Genomic DNA, 10015 nt, shown 5'->3' with positions numbered 1-10015 from the left:
GGCCTTTATTAGAAAGACTAGGGTCCACCTTGCCTAGTGATTGAGGTGTAAGGGTGTCCTTAGATGAAATGTTGTTGGGGCACTATCAAAGACTTGGGACGGAAGAGAGGTCCAAAGTAATGCATCGTCATTTTCAAAGAACAATGTCAATAAGATAGTCCTTCGGGGGAGCGGAGCCACAAACTCGAACCACAAGAGTGACGACTTTTTCCACGAAGAAGCAACAAAAAAACACGATCATAATAAGAGACCCTTTGAATTCAAAACGATTAAGCGCTTTTCTTTTCTTCGAATAGAGGCATGCTCCCTCACGCTACGCTCTCCTTCATGAGGGCCAATGCCCCCTTTGGTTCTTCCTCCTCCACCTCCTCTCCTCGCCCATTCCTCGCCCTTGCTTCTTCTCATGCAGGCCCTCCTTCCCCGCCCACGTTCTATGACCTCCTTCATCTCTCCCCTGACGTTGCTTCATACGACATCAAGCACGCCTACCGCAACATGGCCAAAAAGTTCCACCCCGATGTTTGCCCTTCTTGTCCCCCCGAGGAGTCAAATAGGCGGTTTATCGAGATCCAGCAGGCTTACGAGACTCTTTCAGATCCTCGAACCAGGGCCACGTACGATCGTGCCGTTGCAATGGGAATGAGCATGACAGCACCGGGAAGATGGAATACGAAAGAACAGGCAATCCAACCATTTCCTTACACCCTCATGCTGCGCTAACTATAGTTTAGATTTTGCTTGTCATCGTGAGGACGAATTGGTCCGCAGGAATCGTCTTGCAGCGAGTTACGATCTCTTTTGCTGTCCGTTACGGGTAGCTGCCCTAGCTGAGTGATCTACGAGATTATTGGGATCTCCCTATACTAACCATTTCGCACTGGCAGGATGCTCAATCCTCGGACTGGAGGTCGCGGTGGGAGAGCCAACTTTCTCATCTGAAGCATAGGAATGGCATGAGGGCTCACAAAACTGAGTCATGGGCTTCACGAGTGCGAAGGCAGAAGCGAACTTGAAAAAGTACCACTAAAAATTGGCATAGTTAACCGGCTCCTACGTTAAAGCGTCCAAGACAAAGTCTTGTCTTTTACAGACATATGGATTCCATCCCATTCCTTGAGCAATTGTTCATTCGTCCTTTCTTTTTTCAACAAATTGTGATCAAAAGTGAATGGTGAGAGGACTATAATGGAGACAAAGGCCTAGCACATTGACATCGCTACGGAAAACCTAAGCCACATCACCTAGAAAAGAATAGCTAGCTCGCTAACTTTCCCACTCATACTTAATTGTAAGACAATCTCAAAAACCTCCACATGTCGGAACTTAGGCATGAGTTGCCACCCTTTCCCATATGTGTATCATAGCCAGAATGTACAAGATGGATTTTAATATATTATATATTCTAAGCTACCAAACTACCCAATGCCCACATGTTAACAATGCATAGAGGGCCATACACCACTTCATATATTTTCCTCAACACAATCAGACTTGGCTAGCTTTTGACACCGCCCATGGGCTAATAGATCAACACATGGAGTTAGGCCATTTAGCCACCTAATAATGTTAATGCTTCTTTTTTCGGTTCTACACATTTGAAAAGCTTAGCTTGTGAATATTGATAGCTTACCAAGATGCCTTAAGGTGTGAGAGGCAACCAAGACGAGGATGAGACTGACTAGGATGAACCTTAGAGCTGTTCGCAAGCTCAAGATGAGGAAGTCATTCCAAATCCACAAATGCACTTGACATGAGAGGGGACTATGCAACGAGGTCCACTAATGCAATAGGGAGTGGACATCCACCAATAAGACTTAGACCTAAGTCATTGCACATGTACTAATCATAGTAAAGGAAATCCTCCTTAGACTCATTTTAGATTTGACAATGCTTCTATATACACCTGTATGACTGAGCACAACGTCAATATTAGAATCATATGGTTATGCAAGATGCAAGGCAAAGGCAGATGATTCCTACTTTGCTCTAATATGTACAAAAGAGAGACTTCCAGGAGCATAGCCTAGCTTCTTGAGCTCTAGCAGCCTCTTATATGTGGCCTATGACAAATATATGTGTATGTGGGCACCTATACGTAAGTGCACATCCGTGCATGCACGCGTGTGTGCATGTCTATTAATCCTCGGGTCAGGCTAACATGGAGGCTTACATTCTCAATCTGTTAGCCACTGTTATCCCTTGGCCCTAGGCTAACAAATCATACTTCCAAGTGCAGTCACTAATTGTTGACCTACTCAAAAGTGGTGGTCTTGGACCTAGCACTGTTTTGTAGTAGACGTGAAAAGATTACAGTAAATCCACCAATCGATAGTGGCAGCATGACACACTGAGTGCTACTACACTTAGAAGGCAATTTTGTGTAGTTAGGTGTGATGCAGTGTTAACATGGAGTAGAGAAAAGAACAAGAGGATATTGTGGTGAGCTCTCTTCCTATCACCTGAGCTTGCTAGGATAGTAAGCTACCAATTGTTCATTGTAAGCTGAGGTGGCTTGTTGGTAATCATGTCAATACAAGTTGATTCTGTTTTCTATATACTTGTCCTTGATGGTGAATTTCACTCAATATTCTCTTTGTATATAAATCGATAATCTCCCATCACCATATGGTTCTTTGGTGGACAGCTAACCCCAAACTCTGAGAGTAAATGTTGTCTTTTGTTCTATCACCCGAACACATAGTACTTACGATTGCAAGGGAGAGGATCTTCACCAAAACTGGGTTGGATTAACAACATGCACCTTTTCTAAGTTAGCCACCATGGGTGAGGGAACCAAAGAGGAACCAAACCATCAACATTTTGGCGATTTTGCTAGGGAAGGGTCAATTGAATTACAAGTTGTCATTTTAGGAGATTTAGAGAACTGAGGTAGTAAGCTTAGTGTTAGAGGTAAGTGAGGTTCATGCTGACTAATGAGATGAAGTGAAACAGTTGGCTAAAAATTGTGGGCTACTACGAGAAATTTCTCTAAGTGACTCAAGAAGAGTGGCACATTCTGGTGATGTGCTTGAGGACCTGCGTACAGGATACACAGTCTCCACATAGTATTTGGATTACTAATCGAATACTTTCTACATTAGTCAATGGTTGACAAACATTTGGAAATAAGATGAAGATACACATCTAGGCTCAAAGAGTTCATGATCCAAAAGGTCATTGTTTGCTTTCATGTAGCCAATTGCGAAACTATTTTTGGGGCCGCTATTCGATGATGAGATGCAATCTATCATTCTAAACACCACAGAGCTCGACACACGGCTGCTCTTACCTGCTTCGCATAGCATAGTCTTTGGCCTGACTATATCGTGTAGCTCTGTCCTACATTGCACAATGCAATGTCTTCACATAGCGTAATCTATGGCCTGACCACCTATCATCGTGCATCCTTTTGCCGCAGCTTTGCCACTTGTCATCGGGGAGTGCATAGATGCATATTATGAAAACTGAAGATTGTCTCAGAGTGACCACCACACTAGTTCTTGGAGTTATGGATTTACCTATTTTTACTTATTAACCACCACTGCACTGGTTCTTGGAGCTATGGAGTTACCTATTTCTACTTATTGACCACCGGGTTTGTTCTTGGAGTTATGGAGTTTCCTATTTTTACTTATTAACCACCATGAACAAAGGGGAGGACACATGGTAGCTTGAGCCATGTGTCCTCCTTGGAAGCTCAAACAAACAAATAATGGCAAACAGAAGACAACCATCGCACAGGTTCTTGGAGTTATATATTAGTGAACCAACGAAAACACAATTATTGATATGGCCCTTGAGGGGTCCCCTTTAGGGTCAAGGGCCATATTGGCATGCCATATTTGTCCAATGGCATCCTATATACTGTATAATGCATATCAATATGGCCCTTATCCCTAAAGGGGACCCCTCAAGGGCCATATTGGCATGCCATATTTGTCCAATGGCATCCTATATACTGTATAATGCATATCAATATGGCCCTTGTCCCTAAAGGGGACCCCTCAAGGGCCATATCATCAATTATATTTTCTAAAAGTTTAATTACATTTTTCTAGATGTATCTCTATGCAACCACCACGGTGTTTGTTGGAGATATTTTAGCGCTTTTTGGACCTAAACCAAGGAAAATGTAGTCCTACTTTACTGGTATTTTAGTCCTTGTTGCAATAAATCTTAAATAAGGACAAAATTATTCCAAGCCACTATAGTGTGACTGGAGTCTCGATGGTGCCATCGAGATAATCATTCAAGCCAAAATTTGAGCCACCACGGTGACGAGGCTCGGTGGTTCCATCCAAATAATCAACTATAATTCATCGAGTAAAATTTGATAAAAAAAGATTGCATGTACATCCAACAAAAGTTTATATAAAAATTAACAACAATTTATTCAGAAAGCCTCATGGAGCAAAAATTGAACAAAAGAGATTACATTTATAAAAACTCAGCAATTGCTAAGAGCCTTAGAGGCCAAAGGATTACATCCAGTGAGGATAACCACTCAACCATCCATTGCTGAGTGGTTTATATAATAATTAACAATAGTTTGTACTAAGAGACTCATGGAGCAAAAATTGAACAAAAGAGATTACATTTATAAAAACACAGCAATTACTGAGTGGTTATGAGCCTCATTAAGGCCAAAAGATTACATCCAGTGAGACAAAAGATTGATGGGAGCCTTAGAGGCCAATAGATTACATCGAGCCATTGCTGAGTGGTTATGAGCCTTGTTGAACAAGAGGATATTTGTACAACTCAGTATTTTTGACTACTAATAGCAAGAGGATATTTATACAACAGTTGATTGCTAATACTCATAGAGGCCAGTCCAGCTTGCTATATTTGAATTTTTTGGGGAACCGATGGAGGAGACAATGGAGAGGCCAAAGACTATGCACATTGAACAAATGCAAGACTCAAAATATGCTCCCCAACAAGACAAGAGAGCACTTCTCTAAAAATCCTTAGCCCTTTATCAATGTCTCCAAGGAATCCATAGAGCATAGCCATATAGAGGCCAGAGGTGTGCATGCCATCCAAGGTGGTGATCTATAGATGTGGGGGGAATCGATTGAGGAAACGAAGAGATTACACAAGGGTGAGCATTTCAAGTCCTAACGAGTGCAAGACAATGGCCTTATATGAGAAGTCAGATGAGAGTGGGATCATGTTGCATCGAGGCATGGTGAAAATAGTGGGAGAGCAGTGGAGCGGATGAGCAAGGGAGCATATGAGTGGATGAGAGTTCGAGGAGGGAGCATGGATAAAAGTAGATCAAGGGGGGAGGGTGTGTGGAGCAAATTAGACAATTTCTAAATTCCACATACCTTATATTAATCAAAGTTCCAGCCACCATGGTGAGTGGACACCCAAAAGGAAAGAGATAGGTGTGCTTCCTGAATAATCATGAGCCATTTTAAACCACCACCTTAGTTAATCAAAATACAAGGAGGGTGGTGCCCTATAGTGCCATCCAAATTATCATGAGCCATTTTAATTGCAAGCCACCACAATGGCTGGTAATTACTGCCATCCCAATGGAATCTTAAGCACCACCACCTCGGTGGAATCTTAGCCTGGAATCTTAGCCACCATCGACGAAAGTGGTAATTAATTACCCACCACCAATGTGGCTGGTAAACATGAAGAAGATTCCACCGACCTGGTAATTAATTGATAATTAGCTTCACTCTAATGAGCATGCAAACTTGATGGCTGGTAATTAACTACACTCTACTGATCTTGGAAGCCCGACGGTGGTAATTGGCCGAGTGGTGGTAACTGGCAGGTGAGTAGGCCACTGTGGTGGCTGGTAATTAACTACCAGCCTAGTGGAATCTTAGCTGGAACCACTGACGTGGCTAGTAATCATGAAGGTAGATGCCACCACCGGCAAAAGGTGGTAGTAGCTACCATAGATGTAAATCATGAAGCCTAATCACCTCTAATCACTCATTACCATGCAAGGCACTATTGCCACCTTGAATTAATCAAAATTCGGACCAACCACAATGATGGATCTTGTAGGGGTTAAAGGTCACTGTGCCTTAACCCCGGTTATGTACAATACTCAAACACATATATAAATGAATGAAAAAGAAGATTAGGGTGGTTCTACACCCACCAAAACTTGTGTGGCTCTCTGTCTCTCTCTCTCCTTCTTCCGTTCTTGCTTCCGTTGAGAGCACTCTCAACTGGTATCAGAGCCCGGGTGATCTAGCTGAGCGTGCGTGAATGCTTGAAGCTTAGTAGCTCTGTGGGAGGAAGGAGAAGCTCTGTGGGAAGCTTTGTGGGTGACTTTACTTGCATCCAAGTGTGCAGAGACCTTGGAGGAACCTTTAGAAAAGTCACTTTGGCTTTGCGAAGTGGTTTTGAGAGCCAGTTAAGAGCTTTCAAAGAAAAAGTCGTTTTTTGAGCTTTTCCCTGTTCCGTTCGATGACAGAGACTCCGTATTGACTTGTAGAGGCAACTATTGCTTGATTTTGGTGTCCACATTACTTCAGGAGCTTGGAAATACCTTCATTCCTGAATCTGGGATCATTTCATTGGATTTCTGAGTCACTGTGTCAGTTCCTGCGTTTTTTGCCCGGGTGTTGGAACTCAAGTTTGGAGCAACCATTTGCAGATCTGTCAGTTCCAGTGGACTCAGGAGGTCCTAAAACTTCTATGTTGCTCATCATTCGCACTGCGGTGGAGTTTACAGATAGCTCTGTTTCCAAAAACGCTTTTCAGTCCGTGTGTTGGACCCAGTGATTGAGACCACGGTTTCTAAAACCATCTGCCCCATTGCGTTTCGGACGCCCAAAAACCCCTACCTGTCAGTTCTTGCGTGATTCGGTGGAGGATTTTCAGAGTTATAAATCTCTGTGTATTCGATTTCGTCTCTCTGTTATGCATTTTTCATACTAAGGTTTTGAAACCTTAGATTTATGCCACATGGCAGTGGATAAGTGTTGACTCCCATTTCTCACTCATCGGTTGGGATTTTGGAGTTCTAGCAGAAGAGAGATATTTGCAGATTTTCTTGCTGAGTCCGATTATGCAATGGCACCCATGTTTTGAAGCATCTCAGGTTCTATTTTCAGTAGCGCTCATTACCGTGGGACTATGATTTCTTGAGCATACCTTATGCAGATCACTCTGGTTGCAGTGTGCGCTCATTCGTGGTATGCATTGGGTTGCAATGGATGATTTATAGGCCATTTGGATGCATTGTGATCCTTGTTGGATGCGCTGATAGGCCCAAATTGCCTTGTGGGATGCTATTTTTTATGGACGCTTTGCACATGGATGCTATTTTATGCTGAGGGACAGCTTTGAAACATTGCAGGTGATGCACTGATAGTGCTATGCTCTCTTGGATGAGACATTATTGATGCATATGCCAGTGGACAGTGTTTATGCTTGAGTCATTTGGCACTTATTGGCATTTTCTTTTGGGCCAGATTTGCTCATATGGATGCATAGTATATGCACATGAGTCAGATGCTTTGAGCTTTGAGTTTTGGTGATATTTCACTCTATTGTGGCATACACATTTGGGTGCACCTGGTATTTGGTGTGATTCTCTCTTGCAGGCACTAGCATTTGGGATTTTGTTTCATTTGCATCATGGCATCCTCTTCCATGTCTGAAAAGGAGTTTTTCAGCATTAAAAATTTTGATGGGACAAACTTTTCTTTGTGGAAAGAACAAATAAGGGATGTGCTTATTCAAAAGAAGCAGATTAAACCCTTGGCAGGTATTGAAGCTAAGCCTGCGGATATGTCTGAGGATGATTGGAATGAGTTGGATGCATTAGCAAAGTCTACTATTAGACTTCATCTTGCAGAGTCAGTTTATTTCATAGTAGTAAATGAGCAGACTACGGAAGATTTGTGGAAGAAACTGTGTGCCACTTATGAGAAGGAAACTGCCTCTAATAAAGTTTACCTCATGAAGAGGTTGTTTGAGCTGCAAATGAAGGAAGGGGTCTCTATTGCTTCTCACTTGAATGAATTCAATATTATTTTCAGCCAGCTTCAGGCTCAGAAAATGAATTTTGATGCGGAGACTAAGGCAATATTTCTTTTATGTTCATTGCCATCCTCATGGGATACCTTCCATACAGCTGTCAGTAACTCTGCACCTGGTGGAGTACTGAAATTTGATGATGTTGTGGGTAGCTTGTTGGCTGAGGAGATTAGACGGAAGTCTATGGATGGCAACAAGCAGGATGCAGCCTTAAATGTGCAAAGGGGCAGATCACAGTTCAGGGGGAAGTCCCAAGAAAGAGGGAAGTCTCGTAGCAAATCCAGGGCACGGAACATTGAGTGTTACCACTGTGGCAAGAAGGGCCATATGAAAAAGGATTGCTACAAGTTGAAAAGAGAGCAAAAGCATAAGAAAAAGAATGCAAATTGGGGTGCAAATCAAAAGGAAGAGAGTCCAAGGGAGGACAAAGGAAAAGTGAAGATCGAGGAGATCAATGCAGTCACACGTGATAGTGACAATGATGTTCTCTTCATGTCTAGTTTATCTACAGAGTTGCTTACCACTTTAGATGATGCATATTCCCAAGATTGGATTTTGGATTCTGGTGCTTCATTCCATGTTACTCCCCATAGGGAATGGTTCTCCACTTATGACAGTGGAAAGATAGGTTGTGTGCATCTTGGAAATGACTATGCATGTGACATAGTGGGAGCAGGTGACATAAAGTTTTCTTTTGCAAATGGGTCTGCATTTGTTTTGAAACATGTGAGACATGTGCCTAAGTTGACCAAGAGTCTTATTTCAGTGGGTCAGCTAGATGATGCTGGTTTTCACACCACTTTTGGCTTTCAAAGTTGGAAAATTCAAAAGGGCTCTCTATGCTTTCGGCTAGGGGTGCCAAGTGTGGGACTTTGTATCCCTTACATGTATCAGGGGTATTTGATCATGTTGTTGCAATAACCGAGCAGCCAAGCACTTCTTTGTGGCATTGTAGGTTGGGGCACATGAGCCAGAATGGAATGAAACTCTTATGCCGTTTGGGTTATGTACCGCATTTGAGTTTCTCTGATTTTGAATTTTGTGAGCATTGTCTCTATGGGAAGCAGACTAAATCAGCCCATAAAAGAAGGGGAAAGAAAGAGTTTGAAATGCTTGATTTGGTGCATTCAGACGTATGTGGTCCCATGCCTACACGGTCATTAGGCGGGGCTGAATACTATGTGGCATTCATTGATGATGCAACTAGGAAAGTGTGGGCTTATGCTATAGCTCGGAAGAGTGATGTGTTCCAAGTATTTCAGAAATGGCTGGCCTTGGTTGAGAATCATTCAGGTAGAACGATTAAATGCCTACGGACTGACAATGGTGGAGAGTATCTCTCTCATGACTTTCAGCATTTCTGTGATACACGTGGGATTAAGAGGAAGCTCACATCCCCTCGTACTCCAGAGCAAAATCCAGTTGCAGAAAAGATGAACCGTACCATTCAAGAAAGGTTGCAATGCATGTTTTCCAATGCAAGTCTTTCTGGTGGTTTTTGGGCTGAGGCAATGAAGACTGCAGTGCATGTGATCAATAGATCACCTAGTAAGAGTTTGGATGGTGGTATTCCTGAAGAGGCATGGAGTGGCAAGAAGCCCTCTTACTCTCATTTGCGTATATTTGGGTGTGAGGCATATGCACATGTGCCAAAAGAGCTTCAAAAGAAGCTAGATCCTAAGTCTAGGAAATGCATCTTTCTAGGTTATAGTGAAAGTGGAGAGATGGGCTATCGTCTCTGGGATCCAGAAGCAAAGAAGATCATACGTAGCCATGACGTGGTCTTCAATGAGAAGAAGATGCATAAGGCACCCATGAGGGATGTGGAAATGAGGAGAATCACTTTCCAGGATGTGAATCCACCTGCCTATGTTGATAGACAGCAAGCTGTCCATGCACCAAATGTGCAAGAAATGGTGCCACCAAGTACTCCCACAGGTATACAATCAAGGGTAGATGATGGATCATCTATTGGTGGAAATGATGAGCCAAATGT

At 42.8% G+C, this 10015-nt stretch overlaps 1 pseudogene; it reads left to right on the top strand.

Annotated features, from left to right (window-relative positions):
- Positions 1–300: 300 nt before the first annotated feature.
- On the top strand, positions 301–1088 carry LOC147892192 (chaperone protein dnaJ 20, chloroplastic pseudogene; annotated as a pseudogene).
- The last annotated feature ends 8927 nt before the right edge of the window (positions 1089–10015 follow it).

The sequence above is a fragment of the Dipteris shenzhenensis genome, chromosome 17 (genome assembly GCF_047967505.1).
Source record: "Dipteris shenzhenensis isolate YYH24624 ecotype China chromosome 17, Dip_SZ_1.0, whole genome shotgun sequence".
NCBI lineage: Eukaryota > Viridiplantae > Streptophyta > Polypodiopsida > Gleicheniales > Dipteridaceae > Dipteris > Dipteris shenzhenensis.
This window is presented reverse-complemented; position numbering and strand designations above follow the sequence as displayed.